The sequence below is a fragment of the Stegodyphus dumicola genome, chromosome 8 (genome assembly GCF_044657685.1).
Source record: "Stegodyphus dumicola isolate Sdum_Otavi_A_Nest chromosome 8, ASM4465768v1".
Taxonomy (NCBI): domain Eukaryota; kingdom Metazoa; phylum Arthropoda; class Arachnida; order Araneae; family Eresidae; genus Stegodyphus; species Stegodyphus dumicola.
This window is the reverse complement of record NC_140775.1, coordinates 104,152,304-104,173,806: the sequence shown is the minus strand read 5'-3', so window position 1 is coordinate 104,173,806 and position 21,503 is coordinate 104,152,304. Positions and strand designations below refer to the sequence as shown.

The 21,503-nt window shown below is 32.7% G+C and overlaps 2 protein-coding genes across 3 annotated transcripts in view; one reads left to right on the top strand and one right to left on the bottom strand.

Annotated features, from left to right (window-relative positions):
* raw (NDT-like domain-containing protein raw) overlaps window positions 1–21,503 on the bottom strand; it is a 326,151-nt gene that overhangs the window by 267,326 nt on the left and 37,322 nt on the right. The gene's annotated exons all lie outside the window — the stretch shown is intronic.
* Window positions 14,612–21,503, top strand: part of LOC118186822 (uncharacterized) — a 370,423-nt gene continuing 363,531 nt past the window's right edge. The window contains exon 1 of the mRNA XM_085822216.1: window positions 14,612–14,791. The gene's annotated coding sequence lies outside the window, so the exon portion shown is untranslated. The remainder of the gene's footprint in view (window positions 14,792–21,503) is intronic.

Sequence of the window (21,503 nt, the reverse complement as noted above, 5' to 3'; positions counted from 1 at the left end):
AAACGATCTAAAGCGAAACCAAGTAACCGTAGAGACTACGTGACGCAGAGCATTTAGCGGACATTCATCGGTGTTAACGAACAAGGGTGTAAACACGATTTCTATTGTTTTTGTTTATGGATACGATAAAGTAGTCAAGGTGAAAGAGTTCGAGAAAACAATCTGGGATGAGCGGACTGTTGTCTTCTATGTTTCATTTCCTTATTTATTTTGCAATTCCTTTCTCCAATTATTTATTACTGACTAACGTTGAAATGATTTCACTTTCCGCAAAATAAAGAAGTTTATGCAGAAGGATACTGGGAAATATGTACACAAAAAGAAAAACAAAATCATCTGTTTCTTCTGCTTTATAAACTTCGTAGTTTCAAATGTGTTCCATAAAAATGAAAACTTCTATTACACTTATAAAATGACACTTATTTACGAAAGCAATTATAAAACATAAAACAAAAATAGCATGCTAAGCCCTCGCGTGCTTCGCTGTAATCAAATAAACCAATCATCTTCATTTTCACATTAACACATTCAGATCATAAAGTACACTGGAACTTCGAACGGTTTGATATTCAAACTCTCTGCACCTTTAAGGGGGGAGGGGGAAGATTAAAAATCTAAACAAAATTTTAAAACTGAGTAAAGAACCACATAGCCGTCTTACTTTCTGTTAGGCAGTATACTTAATTGAAATGGATGAAGTAGCAGCCAGTAGTGGCTGAATATATTAGACTTTTATTACATCAGGAATTTCCAAACTGTTCAGCCTGCGGGACATATTGATTCTTTTACGAAGCTTGGAGGGCCAAGATCCAGTTAATTCATCATAGCACGGCGATGCAACTATGATGAATAGCATAACATGTTTTTATGCGAAGCAGTGAGATTTCTGTGATTGGATCTATATATTACTATATTTATATTTAAACAAATTTAAATTCAAATTTTAACAAACACGTATAAAAGTAATAAAGCAAATTTAAAGCCAAAATAATGAAAAAAAGCCAAAATAATTTTAAAAAAATTTTAAAAAAATGTGCAAACATATAAAAGAATTAATTCTCGAACTAATCTACAATATCATTTAAATTCAGAAGCATAAGCAAATCAAGTACAAAAACAATCCATGAAAATAAATTCACTAATTTAGCAAATTAAAATTAAACCAAACAATTTTTTTAAAAATGCATAAGTGAATGACTGTTGAGTAGGCAGGAGACAGACTTATCAAGGGGAAGTTGCCTCCAAACCTAACTCTCCAATCATTCAATTCGTGTTTAGTCATTCATGCAGGCAAGGGTAAAGTCAAATCCAAAAGTAAAAAGAAATAATAAAGTGGTACCCTTAGAAATTAGCATTTAAGAATTAAAGTTTTAAAAGGAAAATACTAATGAAGTCTTTTGAGAAACAAGCAAGTAAAGTCAAGTATTAAATTAAACTTTTTTTTAAAAAATTAATTTTTCAAAAATTAATTAAAAAAATCTAGAAACCAATGTATTTTAGAAACCCTTGCCTACAGAAACCTCCCCGACACGAATATGCATATCAATAAAAAGGAACTAAAAAAGAACTAGACATAATCCATATAAACCAATAAGAAACAAAAAGAACTAATTACAATTTTTAAAAAACAAAAATATACTTAAAAATATAATTTCATATTTAGAAAATACTTAAATACTACATAAAAAATTTTAAAAAATACTTAAAGCAAGTAAATAGTAAGTTTTAATTCTAACTTTCCTACTATATGAGTGTTGGGGGTCTGCAAAAGTGTTTTTAAAGACAAGTAAGTGTGTTCTTCAAATTATATAGATGGCGCTTATGTAGGTAAAGTTGAGGGTCAAGCTGCTAACTTTGTGATATTAAAAATTTTTTGCAAGAACTGAGTTTATTGAATGAGAAACATATCTCTAAAGAAATTCGAAGGAAAAAGTTTAAACGAATTTAATAGGACGTGTGCGGAAGTCATGTGTGTTCACGTGAGATTTTTATATAGAGTGTTACTGTATTTCACTCATCGTAAATTTAGAAACGGTTGTATAATGTTTATAATATGTTTTATATAGAACGTGCATGGTAGGCAAAGCATTTCTAAATTGGCTTTTGTTATAAAATAGTTAATGTGCATGTTATTTGTTACTTTAATTTTTATAAAATTATTTTAAACAACCCCTGGTGGGCCAGATCATTAGTGCTTGAAGGCCAGATTCGGACCTCGGGCCGTAGTTCGGAGACCTCTGTATTACATGAACATCGTTATTGTGAACAAGAATATCAAAATTCCGTATCATAGTTGTGAAAAAAGATATGAACTCCTTTCTCGATAGCGTAGTTCTAAACGAAGTCTCAAAACATTAATATCGTAGTTGTAGATGTGAGTATTAAGCAGCATTTCAGGAAAATTTATATATAGGCAAAACGTAAACGACATTAAATTGCCTCCACCCCGTTTTAAGAAAAATCAATTTATGGCAATAATCAGCTTTATTCCTCAACTAAGGGATTCGTTTAGAATCCCTTAGTTGAGATAGAATTCACATTCTATCGAACAATATCTGTCTAACCATTATTAACTGATTTCAATGTTTTTATAATAATAATTAATAAAACAATCTTATTTTCATTAAATAGGTTTGTTTTAATATTATTTATCAATACGAACTTTTGAAAGACGCACTTCAAAGTTTCATGGCAAATAAAATTTAGGGCTCTTGAAAGACATCCAATGTACGATTATTTCTCGTGGAAATTCGACTCGGAAATCAAGCAATTTGGAAGTCAAACCGTCTCTTTGAACGGATTTAGTTTGAAGTCAGTTCAAACAAACTGCCCTAAGTAAAGATTAGTTGATTTATATATATATATATATATATATATATATATATAAGCGAAAAGGCTATGCAAATAGCCTACTCAGTGCCAGGGAATCGTCTCCGGAACGAACAAGATTATTACGATTCAAATTCAATCACTCGGCACCTACTGAACCTCGTGTTACTACGACAGTTTAGTGGTTGATTATATTAATTACACTTTGTCATAGATTATTATTTACGCGATAGTTACTATTATATCGAGGATTAAAACAGTTCGGCAGTTTCTACTATCATAGCACATTCCTGTTTGTTTGACTGTTCCACCTCATGGGAACCACTTTCGCTAAAATGGAAATAGATATGCGTAATAAACGTTAAGCAAACATATGTATTACAATACATATTTACATATCTCTATTAATAAAAGCAATACTTGGTTTCAGAGCAATAAGAGTAATAACAAATAATTTAAGTAATAGTATAATTATTTACAACAATGAGGAATGGATTTTAAGTACTTACGAGAAACCACGCCCCTATCGCGATTGATTAGAAATACAATAGCACGTAATCTTATACACAATGATTTTACAACTTTTTATCTTTATATGTAATATGAGATCACTAGTGAGCCCCCCCCCGATTCTCTAACGAATCGAATAAGAGAACGCGTGAAACTCGCTATGTTATGAAATTCATGGAAATGAGAATGAGATAATTGAAAAGTAGAGAATAAATCCAACTTTAAAATTGCATACACATTTTTGAGACATGGTGAATTAAAAGCAAAGAAAATCAAACGAAATTAAATAATACATAAATAACATTAAATAAAGAATAAAAGAAGGTGGATCAATAATTTTATTGTTTTATTTTACAACATAACTCAATAATGAAAATGTTAACAAAGCGTAAGTTAAAATAAATCAACTTATAAAATTACTCAAAAACTTCATTTTACGCAATGTTTCGGTTTAAAAAAAATTGTTAAGCATTAATAAACATTGATCAACTGAGTGCGTCCAGGCCATACACATTTTTTTGTTCCTCTCTTCGCTGCTTCCAATACCAGATTTGTTTCTGATATAAAGTATATATTGACTTCTACAGACGAAACCAAAAGAAATAAAAAAATGGTAAATTATTAATACTCAATTAGAATATGTATTTTATGACATTCAGAATTTTTAATATTCCTTCCTATCAAAAATGTGGGGGGAAAACAGTAAATGTGGGGGATTCAAAATATTTAAAGTCTGAAGACGGTCCAACTTCTCGAAGACCAGATTATTTCAAAATCCAGAAAAAGGTAAAAAATACTTAGAAAAATAAAAAATATAAAAATTCGAAGTTTAAAAAGAAACTGCAAGTTGATTTTGGTATGCAGATTTCATTTTAATACCCAAAAAAATTTAATAAGCCATTTTAACAAACCTATTAGTTATTAAGAATTAGCCTCCTAGAAATTAAAACTATAGGAATATAAAATCATATCCTTAAAATAAGCTGTTCAAAATAGCATTGCCAGATGGAAGGGGAGTAAAATCTGATATACTACTACTCCATCATTAAATTAAGGCCATCTGATAAGTTCAGTAAAGAAAAAGCTTTCTTGTTCAACTAATTATTGAAGCTGTGTAATTTGTTTACAAGATCTGATCTTGTTATACTGAGGCTAGCAATAAATATTTTTTCGAAGTGGCAATATTTTATATTGCCTGGGATCCGCGAATTGAAATCTTTGAAACATTTAAAAAGAAAATAATTTGAAGTTGTGATGTCAAGGGGCATAAATGCAGATTAATTGGTTATGCATGTTATGAGAAACATGTCATATATCTTATATTTATTATTACAACTATGTTTGTATTATTCATTAGTATCATTAGACATTAAAAAACCTCCCTCTGCGAATACCTATGAAGTTTTCTTTCGAAATACTTATAAAAAATATCAATTTAATGCTCTATTATACAGTTGTTTAATCGATTATGGTCAAGCACACGATGACTACACCTTAGCACAAGGATGGATGGATGCCTTAAGCGGTGGACTCCTGAAGTAAATTGGCAATGGATTTCCGGAGTAAAGAATGCCCGTTAGAAATGGGCAGGGAAAAAACCCGAAAATTCCAGGAAGTGAACCACTTAGCTAGAAATCGAATCCTGGGCAAACCGTCTGTACTCAGTGATTTTATGCATTCTGTTGCTGGCTAAACAGAACGATAGACCACGAACGATCAGAATAGCATAAATATTTTCTTAAATAAGTAAACACAATTTTCGAGATAAAACTTTATTTCGGATATAAACAGTATACAGAATTACAATACAATTTACTACAATATGGCAAAAATATTACATCACGAACAATTTATAAGATGTCAAAAATACTATATTAGAATGTAACTTATAGTACTACAAAAACACGATATTGCGACTTTTTCCCCCATTATATTGGGTTGGTACATTGAAAACGGCTTATTAAGTAATGTTGGATGCAACCACTTATATTTTTGGTTCATACTATGTGACTGATAAGCTGAATTAGTCATTTGGCTGCGAATTATAATGCTGTCTTTCAATAAGCCGTTAAGTGAACCAAGAGTTGTAAACGACAGGCATCTGATTGAAATCATGGAGGTATGCAATTTTAACATTTCTACTTCCATGGTTGCAATTGGCAAAATGATAAAGATAGACAGACATACGGACGATCCACGATCACACTCTTATGAAGAAGGCACATCAGGACAGATCTGTGCACTTCTTCGTTTTGAGACACAGGTACAGGTAGAAGCTAGGCCAGCACTTCCGTAGTACCATAGGTAATTGAGGTATGGCTAAACCTAGCTAACTGTTAAACTTTCCACCCCAATTCTGAGGGACAACCCCGGGGGTGGTCCGAGGTTCTCCCGCCCCTCTTTTTTTACCATCAACGCCTTGAAAGGACTTTCTGAGATAACTTATTTCTGGTATTAATAGTGTACACAAATCATATTGAGAAAAGACTGTCTTTCAAAAGTTCAACAACTGATGCTTCCAAAAGCCTAAATGTATGAACAAATGTCCTTTCTAAGGGCTTAATCAGATGTTAGGCTTAATAAGATCGTTCTGAGACACAATAGAAAGCGGATTTTTTATCGAATTATTACCAGCGATCAAGTGTCTGTTACGACAGCTGGAGCAAATCCACTCAGTGGACGCATGCGAACAAGGCGCTTGACAAATCCTCGAAAGATGCTCTTGATTATGAGGTAGTGAACAACTAGTATCATTCAACACGATTTTCTTAGATGTCTACACACTGCGTAAATATTACAAACTCGACTACAATTAATATATATAAAAACAGTTGCGGTAGTGGCGAGAGACAGGAAAATCATCATAGCAGTCAACATACAGTTGTCAAACTAATTTCTTTTCATTTTTCTGCAATTTTCACTGTATATTATACAGGGTATATTATACACTGTACATTATATATTTATTCATTTTGAAAAGACTATATTATCAAAAGTATTACACGTACACAAAGGTCGAGTGTCAGTGAAAGGCAGGACAGATTCATCGTATCATTATCCCTTCTGTCACTTCTGTGATGGATGCTGCCACTACAGAAGACCGACGGCGGACGGTAGAAGACATTCGGCTCATGTTGAGCAATAATCATAATACCACTCTTGCCATCTTGACAGAGCATCTGAAGTTCCGGAAAATCTGTGCGCAGTGATTTCTCATAACCTGACGGAGGAGCAGAAATTGACCGGAAAGTCGACATCACTGCAGCACCTGGAACGGTATCATTATGAAGAATATCGTTTCCTGTCCCATGAAATGGTGACAGAATTGATGAAACTTGGTGCCATCATTTTGAGCCAGACAGCAAGCGTCAGAAGTAAGCGCACTGCTTCATTCCGAACGGAAAAACCCAAAGTCCTGCACGCCAGTTCTGAGAAAGTAATGCTGACCTTTTTCTTTGACTGCAATGGCAGTTAAATCCAGATCCCTGACAGTCCAGATCTCCGCCCTTGCAATTTCCATCTTTTTGGAGCCCTGAAGAAAGGCAATTAGTGGCCGTCAATTTGCTTCGGATGAAGAGGTGCACGCCTATCCACGAAGAGGTTCCGTGGGCAAAACACTTTTCCATGACGGCACTGACCATTTTGTCTCACGGTGGGATAAATGCATTAACAGTTATGGCGATTACTTTTAAAATAATAAACAGGTTACTTACTTTTTTTCCATCTGTCCCGTTTTCATTTGACTGACCCTTATAGAATTATAGATTTTTTTCATTCTGAGTACAACGGCTTTGGAGTTGTAAAAATAGCTTAATTAGAAAGCAAGATATCAGCAATTTCTTTCCTAAGGAGCCTTGGTGATAATTTTTGTCGGCAAGTTTCCCAACTTGGTAACTTTATGGAAGATTTGCGAAAACACATTTTCGAAGCCCTACTTCCAGAAGTTCCAAAGCTTATGCTGCAGGGTATAAAATAAGGTTAGGAGAGCTTGTAAAAGAGTTTCGAATCAGCTGTGAGACTTAGCGGTTAGCTAAACTACGAGTTAGGGTTTACCCTAAAAGTAATTTGAGGAAACTTGCGCTTTATTTCCTGTGCTAAGGAGAAATTGAGACCGGTGTTCTCCTTGAGTTATTTCCAGATATTATTATACTGCGTGTGCCACATAGTTTGCTCATATTCCTAATAAATTATTCATTTCTTTCTACTTATCTGGGCTCATTATCTGAAGAAACATCAACAATGCCGTAGCTCAGAAGAGTACATAAAAAACGAATATTCCAATTTTCAGGGGAATTAAAAAAGGAATTTCTCTTACGGAAAGAACATGTCTTCCATTCGATTTGAAATAAAAGCATCATGTTATGCTGGGCTATCATAAAAAGAGCACCCACTCTTACTACATTAGATTTTAAAATCTTGGTGAAATGCTTGCAACTAGTTCAGCGCAATCCGCTGAAGCTTAAGACTCCGGTTATAAGATAATGAAGACTTTTTCTTTCCCAATGTGTTATTAGCTGCATTTGATATATCAAAACCTTTCATAGTAGCAAGCGTCAACCGGTACAAACCGCTACTCATTTATCAAAAAATTTAAAAAAGAAATTTTAGTACAGAAGCTCTGAATAAATCACGTTTCCGATTTCTTTATCCATGTACTCCAGTGCCCGATCTATAAATCAACTCATAAACCATTTTTTAACCGCACGCATGATCACAGGCTGTCGATTGCCGGTAGACATACCAACGGACCGCACGAGCAATGAATTCAAAATATATGAACTTGACCCTACTTGTCATAAGGTTGTCAATGGATATCTCCACTATCTCCACCCAACATTCTGATAAAGAAAAGGTGGAGCATAATGCTGGTAATTTTCTTTTTTCTATAGTACTACTATTACTTTTCACCCATGCTCAGACAGGTGGGCACCGGGCCATCAATATTTACGGGTATTTAATCACAGAGTTAATGATAAAGATCAACTTAAGGAGAAAGGAACTGGCGTAGGCGGCGAAACCAGTTCTTGAAAAACGAAAATAAGTTGGGCGGGAATTGTGTCTTTCCCCACAGCGCTCTGCAGCGAATAAAGGTCGATAGAAGACCGAGACCGATTGACGACTGTTATTAATTATACTAAAACTTTGCATAGTTCAAAGTTCATTCTTTTATTTTCTCGTCAGAATACTGTCCTACAGTGGCATCTTTGTGTTGTTGGTTATAAATTCGCATGACGTGTAACAGTAAATACTCAGGCCTTCTATAAGTCATAAATTTCATTTAAAATAAATAAACCTTTTCATTTCTACGCCAACGCAAAAACTGAAGTAAGCGCATTTTTAGAAATATTGTATAGTGAAGAGTGATGGATAATGCTGCGTGCGTACGGGTTCGTAATAGATTGAATGCACAAAGGTCCGGTGATAGGTTGATAAAATTTATTTTATCAAAAGAAACACTTCAACGTTCTGGGACTTTCCACAGAAATACAAGTGTTCACAGTATCATAGAGTACAATTAGTAATAACACTTTTGCCTACTAAGAACGTTAAAAACAATGCAATGCAAAGCGCATCTGAAGAGCGAAACGAACCCGGAGATATCTCAGTACTCCGACTCGTGCTGAACTAACAGCTAGAACAGCAACTCAGAGCAGATGCCGTCTCCAGTCTTATATAGTTTTCCACCGGCCGCTGAAATATTTCTAATACTTTCTGCTTCTCAAAATTACTGGAAGGCATGCGAGGGCCGAATACAGTTAGAGTTACACTAAACATCAATTACAGTTATTCATCTGCAATATCCATTACAGTTACACAGGGACGGAAGCAAAATGTCGCCAAATAGCCGCCAAGTTTGGCAACTTTTGGCGGCGACAAAAATTAGTTATCAAAATCATTGCCAGCTTGGCGAAATCTCGCCAATTTCGTGACACAGGCATTTACTCAATTTAATAGACTTGCCCCTGTATTCTTACTTTTCTGGCAAGCTTCTGCTTTTCTAGATTTTTCATGTTACATTATACAGAAAAATATAACGATTTCACATATAATTAAACTAAAATTATCTATCTATGTTCAAAATTCGTAGCATTAATATTTGAAATTTTATGTTCCACCAATAAATTTGTAACGAATGTGGTCGTAATTCGTCCAAACTGCCAAGTGTAGCGTACTTGATTCCTAGCAACGACATGCTTCATTTTTTAGTTCATCCTAATTCAAAAAAATCTACTGATTCAACAATTCTTGTCGTCATTTTCAGGTATTAAAATCTAATTTATCTATTATTAGGCTATTTCTCCCCCCTAACCTTAGAAAATTTTTTGGAAATAATTTAGGCAGTTAATCTTTCTATGTATCGATATAATAACAATAAAAACCGAACTCAAATATTACATTTGAAAAAATAAATAGTTTACGTAAAAGTTTGCTTGGGAATTTCCAAAACTAATGATATAAAAAAATAAGTAATGTGTTTTTTTCTTTCCCTACTCATGAACAGATATCAGTCACTCGAGGGCAGAAACAGCAACAGCAAAAATGTAGACAAAAACTATTGAGTCACATTTGTAGACATATAAATAATCTCTCTTTCTTTACAATGCAAATTGATATGTATATATATATATATGTGGGGATGTTTCCAAAGTTCTAGGAATTGAGCTTTACTTCAATTCCTAGAAATTATCGGCAACGGTATCCGCCAGACACAACTCCTGACATATTTATGCAGCTATCCGGTACAATAATATTTAATCCGATTCAGTTGTTTAACTAGTGCAGACGCATTTTTATAGCAAAGCTTTTGCAACCATGGAAGATCGGAAGAGAGTTTGAAAACTTGAGAAATTCTTCAACGACTGCGAGGAGTATTCTGTTCGCAGATTTGTTTCACATTAAAAAGAAATAATAATAATAATAAAGTAAAAAAAAAAAAAAATATGTTCGATTTAAGAGTTTAAACATGCCGTTAAGCTTAGAGAAATTAGCTTTTCCTTGGGATAAGTGTATTCAATTAAATGGGGATTATGTTGAAAACCTGCATTTTCATGAATACTGATGAAATAAAAAAAAAATTATACCTAATTTCTTTAAACTCTGGAAACACCCCCCATATATATATATATATATATATATATATATATATATAATACGATCAAATGAATTCATTTTAATTAAAGATGTTTCCGAAATGAGAACTGGACGGTTTTCGGCGCGCCTCTGCATTTCCTTGCGGAAAACTATACATAATGCATTAAACGAAGCGTTCAAAAAAGGTAGCTATATGACCTAGACATGCAATTATAACTGAAAAGACAGAGGGTAGAGACAAAAAGACAGAGAAAGAAGAAGAACTGAAAAGAAAGAACTGACAGAGAAGAACTGAAAAGACAGAGACTCAGAGGATAGGAGAGTTTCCACCCACAATTAATCTAACTTTTGATAAGATCCCAACAGAACAAAAAGTCTTATTAATAAAATGTTATTACACTTTAATAAGTTAAATAGAAAAAAAGTTCCTTGCATTATTAAGCAAAATTTTAGTGCATATTACTAACGAGTAGTTTAATGTGGACAGCTGCAAAATTATTCATGAATGGCTGTTTACGAATACAAGACAATCGCCAAAACAAGGAACAGTTCCTTAGTTTCTGCCTGAATCTGGCAAAACAGGATCGAAATCATTTTGTAATTGCCCTTGAAACGTGGCCTATATCAGTCATTCTCTAATATTTCTGAGAATTTTGAATGCAAAGCTATAGGACATTTTCTACCTAATTTCTTAAAATACACTGAACGTTTTTGTTAATTTGATTTAAGGGTCTATATGAAAAATTTAATTTTATATTTACAGAAAGAATTCTTTCAGCTAAAAGTTGAAACTAATTTAATAAAATTCTTTAATTTCCTTTGAGAAAATCTTGATCAAGAAACGATGTTCATAGCCAATACTAAAGAAATACGATGTATAAGCTTTCTTGTTTGAGCTAATCACATATTAACATATATTACTCGCAAATACGCACGAAAACTAAATAACACCTTGACATAACATAAGAACACAGCAAGATAAGTAAAAGCTCAGCTTTAAATTTATAAATCTGGTGGTATAAACCAGTCAAAAGAATGAATTAGGTGTCGAATATATGGAGACAAATTTTAAATGAGCAGAGAACAGAGCTAAGTTTATCGTATTTTCGGACAGTTAATCTAGGGCTATTTATACACACACACACACACACACATATATATATATATATATATAAATCTAATATATATATAAATTTCATATTAAAACGCATTTCTATATGAAATGTATTTTTTTAAGTTAATGCGATATATAAAAAGCTGATATGAAGAAATAAAAGTAAAAGAAAAAGGAATGAAATCGATGAACAAAATATTCCGAATATTGAAAAGTACATTGCTTTCTTTAGTAGAACTGTTGTGAAGATTTAAGTGATACGGAGGTTATTAATGAAATTACCCATTCAGATCTCAAAGACTACCTGATTTCAACTTAAATACCTACATTCAAGTATATGATTAATTTCGCCCATTTTATTCTCTTCTACAAATAAATGTCATCTTTTTCTTCAATTTTCGTAGTCACCGATTCAAAAATTCCGAACATTTTTCCATCAAGGACATAATTTCAGACGCAGTTAGAAAACCAGAATTTTCCGGGTCAATTCCGAACGGCCACACTAAGCTTAAAAACAGCAGATCGCGGCAAGATTAGAAGCCCGCGCGGAAGATGTTAAATCAAAATATACATTATTAAGAAACAAAAACTTCTTTCCGAAATATACGAGTATTATTACGCGTTTGGAGCGAAGAAAGAGTTGATTTCTACTACCCGTTGTAGTGATTTCAAATATGCGCATCAGTAATACAAACTAAATAGCCCGTGAAATCTCTCTCTACCTATGGCTCTTGATTACGGTAACAATGTTACCATATGAACCTTCATAGAAAGAATAATTGATACAAATAATACATGAATCCTTAAATAATCAGTTATTCCTGAAAATATTCCTAAATATTTGCAAAACATACGGTGCGCCCTGTGGCCCCCCGGATACAGTTTAAGTTAGCCCTCCAAGGTACATACATAAATGTAATAAGACGTTACACAGTCTTCAGTAGTAAATGCTGTGCCAATTTCAGACAATAAAAAGAGAGACTATAGGATTATAAAAGCTTGCGTTAAGTTGAAATATGTAGCTAAATTTAAAGAAATTTTTATTCTAATGCATGCGTCCAAAAAGAGATAAAAGAGGTAAAATTCCAACCGAAGAAGACAGCTTCTTCCGCCGCCCCTTCAACAACAAGTAAAAATCTGATGTGTCTACCTCAAGACTTCCTTGCACGGAATATTAAATTATACGCATTTTTTCTTGCATTTCATTAAAACTTATTGGATTGAATTAAATCTACTTTGTCGATAGCGCATAAACCACAATAGAATAAATGCACCCTAATAGAATAAATGCACCCTAATAGAATAAATGCACCCTTTAAAATTCAGTATATTTGTTAACGATAGCGACACTCTAGCGCTAGCTTCACTTAACAGCGTTACATTACGTTCATATTATAACTCAGAATGCATATAAATTTACATGATTGAAGAATTATCTAATCGTTGCTACATGTTCTATTAAAATACTATAATAAATCTAAAACGATGTATAAAAGAAATTAAGCAAACAAAATAAAAAAGAAACAGTTTTTCACAGACGATTCAATATTTCCCATTCAGTTCTCACTTCATACATAAAAACTCCCTGTAAAAACTCAAAATATCTATAACCTATTTCCTCTAATAAATTCCAAAATGTAGTAAACACGATTTAATTCGCAATAATAAAAGAAGGCGTTATCTTTGTTGTTGCGAAGCTTAGTTTCTCTAGATTGGCAACAAATCCGTTATTTTGCCAATTTTGAAATGTAAACAAACATGTCCACGATCGCAAAATTCATTAGGCTTAGCTGCACTTAAACAACTTTTAAATTGTTGAAAACTACACAAATATTGGATGCAGATTTACTAAAGGCATAAAAACCTGAACCGGATGATAAGAACAACATAATTCAATCATTTTTAAAGCAAAAAATGCACAACTTACAAACATATAACAGTAAAGAAACTGAGAAAACTGAGCCGGTTAACAGAGTGGATATATTTATTACGTTTGGTGTGGCCGATTGCAACTAAAATACGAGCTGCATGTCTATATGTTATAGCAGCCCTATATACAAAATTTCAACGTTCTGAGGGCACTCGTTTTTGAGTTATGCGAGATACATACGCATAACTCAAAATGCGAGATACATACGCCACGAAAAATTCTCTTCAGAATTCATTTTAAATTTATTTTATAATTTTTTGGGTGGAAAAGGTTCTTTTATTCTGTCCTTAGGTACAGATGTCAAGAAAAAACATCGTTAAATTGCATTCGATAGCGGTCAAAATGGATATTTTCGTTGAAATATGATGCCTGAAAATTTCGCGATTGCAATAGCGAAAAGGAATCGCGAAAAATCGTACAAGGAAGTAAATATTAACTTTAGTTATGTGTTTTTAAATGTTTGTATGATTTAAGCAAAGTACAAGATAACAGGACAGAATATGCATATTTTGAAAACCCATAAAATTATACATGCGAATGAAAAAGATTACACTTCAGTTTAATTTTAATCGAACAGAAATAATTTCTATACATTTTGTTTTACTCAAATCAAGCATTATTTCTTTAACTTTGGTGCAGCGAAATTAAAGCAAGAGTTTAATTTAGGACTCGTGTAGATAAACATAAATTTCGTTTTTTAATCTTATCTGTAAACAGAAACTGGTCGCATATTTACGGAAATAAATTTAATTTCGTTCATTAATTTTGTCTGAAGCAAAATGCCTAGTAATTAGATTTACAGAAGAAAAACAGACGATAAATAGATAAAAACAAATTATCTCGATTTTCTAAGTGCTGATTGTGATTTCGGGCTGAATGTTTAGAGTTCTACTTTAAAAGTAACACTAGTAATTTAACTGTTGGACTGGAGTTAACTGATCAGTACAAAAGACAATCACAAGTTTATTGACTGCACTCCAACCAAGCACTATACTGTCTTCCTCCTCCACAAGGATTTCGGTTCAAAGCTCTTACGATTGCAAAACTTAAAACATCACTCGTCATGCTTAGTTTTGGCAGTAAGCCAAGACAGGAAGAACATTATGAAGAGGTCTATTAAAACTTTCTCACAATGATACAACCCTCGAAATGTGAAATGTAACTACAAGCGGATAGCAGATACATTACACAAAGGCTCCATTAGAGTAAGGAAGTGATAGCGTTTCTTCAATTCTTTTCTACTAGGGACCACTTCTACAAATTAGAATGTTCTTCGGACCACCTTCCTCCTGCCCCATTCGAAAGCAATTTTTTCGGTATATATGTTACTATCAATATATTTATAATTTAAATATACAATTGTTTAAAATTCATTTAATTTTATACTGATATTAAATAATTACGCTAACAGCAAAAATCATGCTTGTTTTAATAATTTAAGGCTATTAGAATTCAGATAATCTTTATCTTATTAATAAAAGTTAAATATATGTTCGTATTTTGATATTTTTCATGTATTAACATGTAAATGTTGTTTAATAGGATGGATGGGCCTGTGGATTCTTGAATAGAGTTTATATATGTTTGGATGTATGCTAGTTAGAAGCACCAAACTCTTATTCCTGCAAATCCTTATAATGCTGCAAAATTACGTTAATTAAAACGGAATTATAAAATAATCAAAGTCGTCATTATGAGAATTTTCCATCAATAATCAAGATAATGGCTTCATTACACTAAACATTGCAGCAAAAGCTATTTGGACAACAATTTTATCAAAAACAAAGAAACTTCGGTTTCTTTTTAGAAGGTGTTAAAAAAAATATGATTACACTTCATTTACTTAAAAATTTATTATCGGCAAGCACTTCCAACTACAAAATTTCTCATAAAAAGGGGCAAAATTTTATGACAAAAATTCTAAAGCTAGAAGTAGAAGAGTTTTGCAAAAATAAACTTTTTATATAATCCAAGAAACGCAACAATTCTAGTATTCCAAATAGAAATTATGGTTTAATGTTAAAAATTACATCTTATTCAACTTAAAATTTCATCCACGAAAACAATTACGTGTGTTCAAACAACTTTGCGCGTAAATAAGAAATCTTCTTTTATTAAACTTGTTTTAATAAAAACCACACTAAATATTTCGCTAAGAAGTTTAAACATGTAAAATTATGTGAAAAAATATGTAAAATTAAGTAAAATGGTAAAATAAATATGTATTATAAACAGGAAATATGATAAATACTTTAAAATTAAGGGTACATAAGAAACAAAAATGCTAAATATGTTAGAAAATTACATCTAAAAGTAAATACAATTCATGCAAATAACGTGAAAATAAATTAAAACTTAAAGTACGTTGAAAATTACGAAGGTTAAAATGTACGAAAGAGGTTAAAAATTACAACCGAAATTCAATAAAGGGCATATATATATATATGGAAAGAAAATAGAGGAAATAAGCTAAACTTAAAAGTATAATTGCAAATTACGAGGGTTAAAACGTATGAAATTAGTTAAAAATTAAGAAAAGTCATGTACATAGTCTATAAATATAAGTCTATAAATTGTATCATAAATTAGTTAAAATTCAGAGTATGTTGGAAACTAAATACGTTAAAAAGTACAAAACAAGTTAAAATGTACATCTAAAATTGAATAAATATCAGGTATATTATCTGAAAATATAGGAATTATGCTAAAATTAAAACTATATTAGAAATTATGAAGATTAAAATGTATGAAAAGAATCAAATAACAGTCACGTATATAGTGTGAAAATATAAATTGGTTAAAAATTATAGTACGTTAGAAACAAAAAACGTTAAAAAGTAGAAAAGAAGCGAAATTTTACATCTAAAATTAAGTAAAGGCCATCTATATGATCAGAAAATACATGAAATAAGTTAAAATACAGAATATGTTGAAGACCACTAACGTTAAAAAGAACGAAAAAAATTAAAATTACATCTAACTTTGAATAATATAATACACACACACACAAAAGAAAGCGTGATTTAGAAATTACAGTCGTAAAATATAAGAAATAAGTTAAAAGTATTGGCTAACAAGTATGAAAAGACTCTGGGTTAAATGAATTTAATAATAAAAATGAGTTATGTAATTAAGATTACGGAAAGTAAAACTGGTATTATGAACAGAAGATTTGAGAAATAAAGAAAAATTCTGAGTCTATAGGAAATACTAAAGCTTAAAATATACGGAAAAATTCAAAATTTACATCTAAAGTTAAGGTTAATCATTAAATTCGAAAATATGCGCTGTTAAGGGTACCTAGGAAATAACCATAAAATACGTCCTAAAAAATCTGGAATACAAAGGCTAAAACATCGATTAACAAAAACCTCCCGAAAATCAAGCAAGGATCGTCTCTTATCAAAGTGTGACGTCATCTTATCCCTAAATGAAGAATCTTAAAACACTCCTTCTTATCTGCTGCGCCTCCGGCTTTGGACTTGCACTACACACCGCCTGTGCAATCCGCCTGCGAACTCATCCTCAATCCGCCTCCTGACTCTGAACTGTCACTTTCATACTATTGTTGAGAGATAAGTAAACTTAGAAGATACAAAGCTGCTCATGTGGCTCCATCTTATTTTTGAAAAGCTTCTTAGTATGCTGGTGCTGCGGTCTCTTGAAGGTTGTATTGTGAGACATTTTTGAAAAAAATTTCGTACTATTCTTTATATATATAAGCAGCTAAAGTGTGTGTCGCCGATAGTTTATTCTTGCCACTCGGAAAAATGAGCGCGGAAATTAACGTTTCCGCAGTTTTTAATTAATATTTCGGCCGATTAAAGCTGTACGAAGATGAGAACGGTATCCATGGAATCGGAGAATTTTTTGGAATCCGAGGATACGCGTCTCGAATTTCAACTCGGCGCTGTTCCATAGATATTCGAGAAAAAAGAATTTGGCACGTAGCCAAATCCCTGTAATAGACATAACCCAAGAAAGGAAGTGGAAAATGTACAGAAAACGTAGGGGAAAATTAGTTTTTAATTAATATATCGGCTAATTAAAGTCCCAAGAAGACGCGAATGGTCAAAATGGCGTGCCACGGACCTGCGGAATCCAACGGTGTGCTTCGCTAAGTCCGGGAACCAGCCGTTTCGGAGATGATGTTACTTCACCCATATATATATATTCGGCTTAAGTGTCTGTTTCTCGCCGATATTTTATTGGTTGCTTGCGTACCTGTACTAGCCAATGGGGTGAAGTTGCCACGGCACAGAGTTGCCGTTTCAATTGAGACGTAGACAATTTCCTGTAAAATCATAAGTCTCAGGGCCAAACGCTTAAGAGTGTTGGCATTTTTTTACCTGAGCCTGCATTTGGACACCGTCAACTTTATGTTGCCTGTTCAAGAGTTCGTGAAAGAACGGAGGTAAAATTAAAAATAATTGATGGTCCTCTGCAAGGAGAGCTTAAAAATGATGAAAAGATCTATCTACACAAGAAATGTTGTGTACAAAGAGATCTTTGACATGTGAATAACATTTCATTATTTAAATCACCTTTATTGATTGAGCTAGCGGTGGCTTTTAAGAAATGTACCGGCAGTGGTTTCCTTCATTGCACACTACTTTAAGCAATTAAGCAAGTAGAAGGCGGAAACCCCGTGGGGCAGTAAGCAAAAGGGCGTCCTCGCCGCCTGCCCTGGGTAATTCAGTTTAAATTAGCAGACACCTTTGCACAAATAATTTTAATTACAATTTATAATATCTAGAGCAGCGAGGCTTTCTAGTATATATATAAGCGGCTTAAGTGTTTGTCGCCGATATTTTATTGTTGCCACTCGGAAAAATGGTCGTGAAAATTAACGTTTCCGCAGTTTTTAATTAATATCTCGGCCGATTAAAGTCGTACGAAGATGAGAACGGTATTGATGGATTCGGAAAATTTTTTTGGAATCACAGGATACGCGTCTCGAATTTCAACTCGGCGCCGTTCCGTAGATATTCGAGAAAAAAGAATTTGGCACGTAGCCAAATACCCCTAATAGGGAAAACTCAAGAAAGAAAATGAAAAATGTAGGGAAAACGTAGGGGAAAATTAGTTTTTAATTAATAATTCGGCTAATTAAAGTCCCACGAAGAAGCGAATGGTCAAAATGGCGTGCCACGGTCCAACGGTGTGCTTCACTAAGCACTGGAGCCAGCCGTTTCGGAAGAGATAATGTTACTTCACCCCATATATATATGCGGCTTAAGTGTCTGTTTGTCGCCGATAGTTTATTGGTTGCTTGCGTAAGTGGACTAGCCAACGGGGTGAAATTCAAAATTTACATCTAAAAGTTGAAGTTGCCGTTTCAATTGAGACGTAGACAATAAAACTTGCCTTCGCTATCACCATTTTAATTACAATTTATAATATCTAGAACAACAGTCATTTCGTATAACCGCCGGTCTTTCTAGTCTTTAGATAAGCAGTTATTGGCAAATGATTATATGATGAAATAGTATAGTTTGTCACAGTAGAAAACGGTTCACAAGAATAAAACTATATACACACCAAAGTCTATACCTGCTTTGGCAAGGACAAAGTCCATAGCGCTTTGTAAAGTACATATTATAACTCAGAATGCACAAAATTTGAAGAATTTACTTATCGTTGCCACATGTTCTATTTAAATATTATAATAAATCTAAGACGATGTATAAAAGAAATTAATGAAATAAAACAAAAAAGAAGCAGTTTCTCACAGACAATTCACTATTTTTCATTCAATTAATTCAGTTCTTACTTCTTGCCAAGGCAAAATTACATAAAAACTCAAAATATCTATATTAAAAATGACGAAGTAAATCTTAAGCACTTATTTCCTCGAATAAATTCCAGAATGGATTAAGCATGATTTAATTCGCAGTAATAAAAGAAGGCGTTATCTTTGTTGTTGCGAAGCTTAGTCTCTCTAGATTGGCAACAAATGAACTATTCTGCTGTTTCAAATGTAAAGAAATATGTCCGCCATGTTATTTAAAAATTATGCTTAACTGCAATTGAGCAGCTTTTAAATTGTTGATAATTGTACAAATATTGCTTGCAGATTTACTAAAGGCACAAAAACATTAACCGGAAGATAAGAACAACATAATTCCATCATTTTTAAAGCACAAAAATGCACAATTTACAAACATATTAGAGTAGAGAAACTGAGAGCACTGATCCGAGTAACATAGTGGATATATATGTACTTTTGGTGCTCCCGACTGCAACCAAAATACGAGGTGCACATCTACATATTATAGCAGTCCTATATATAAAATTTCAACGTTCTGAGGCTACTCGTTTTTGAGTTATGCGAAATACGTACGTACAGACGCCACGAAAAATTCTCTTCAGAATTCATTTTAAAGCAATTTTGTAATTTTTTTAGAGGAAAAGATTATTTTACTCTGTCCTTACGTGCAGATGTCACGCAAAAATATCGTTAAATTGCATTCGATAGCGGTCTTATTGGATAGTTTCGTTTTGCCTGAAAATTTTCGCGATTACAATACTTCCTTTTTACTTCGTATAAGGAAGTAAAAATCACAAACGAAGAACTGCGGAAGGGCTTAAATGTCAGTATTCACTGGACTGTTGAGACTTCAAACAAATAAAACTCAATTCTCCCATTCTTTGCAGCGCTCATTAATCTACATCAGTATAAGAATCTACCCACTGCCAGTGGTAAGAAGATGCGCAGGCATCTGCTCAAGTGTCAAGTGAAACAATCAAATACCGCAAGTCTCGCAAACTTAATGACTTTGCTTCAGTTTTAAAAATTATCAGGAAATTTCCCAGCCGTAACATCCAGTAGCTTGGCGCATGGAAAATATATCTCGGCAGATACAAACAAATTTTACAAAGCAAGAATAGTTTTCAGAGAAAGTTTACACACAGTGAAAATATTCCTGAAATTTACTGTTTTACCTTAGTTTTAAACATAACACAACTAGTGCTATTAAGGTCTACGCGTATAGCATAAGTAAAATTAATCGCAATTCAGAGCACATGCTTTCAGTCAACACCTGCTTTTGTTCTCGGCACGTTTTAATGTCTTCTTAAGTATCTATCGCTATTCCCAAATACCCAAATGAATACGTCTTGCGTAGCACCTATAGAAAACGGGGAAAATTAAGAATATTCCAAGTGTGTGTCACTCGTTTCTGCCAATTTTCCCTTCTACTCCAAAGTAGCTGTGAATATAAGATAATATCTACTATATAGAGGGAAGTTGGAAGAAAAGAATAAAATTGATTTTAATAATTTGACATTCTTCAATGAAATGGAATTAGATTTACATAGTTTTATTATAATAAAACACACTACGATATCTGCCGATAGAAAGGATGCATTGGTACTTTATAGCAGTAGTCTGACTCCAACTGCATGCGGGCGAAGACACGAACTAAAAACAACTACCGAAACAATTTTTTTTACAAAATTATAAATTTTATTAATAAAGTAAAATATATTTCGAATAAATTTTAAGCTTGGCTCATTAAATATTTATCAAAACATGCATAAACAGTAGTAATAATATGGCAAAGGGAAAAATTCAAATTTATATTTATTTTCTATCTAAAGTTTTAAGTTCGGTACCTGAAGAAATTTTTCTCAGTTACACTTTGTAATTCAAATATATTGACAACTAAATATTAAATTCTTAGACTGACACATTTCTTTCAAATAATTCTAACACGTTTAATTAATCTCAAACAATTTACTTTAATTTAAACTGAATATAAACAAATGAATGAAACTTTTCTAAGTTTTCATAGAAAATTTACTAAGTGGGACAAAACTTGAGAATAAATAATGACAACCTAGTCTCTTTCCTTCATTTATTAAATTTTTCATCGTCGCATACATAAAAATACACTTACTTGTATGTAAATAATTAAAAACCTCTTACTACAGCTTGATACCTACATAATGGCATTTCGATTCTCATGTTTGTAGGCTTGGCTTTGTGTTGTTGTGTGTGTAATTATGGCAAAGCCTCGAGGACTA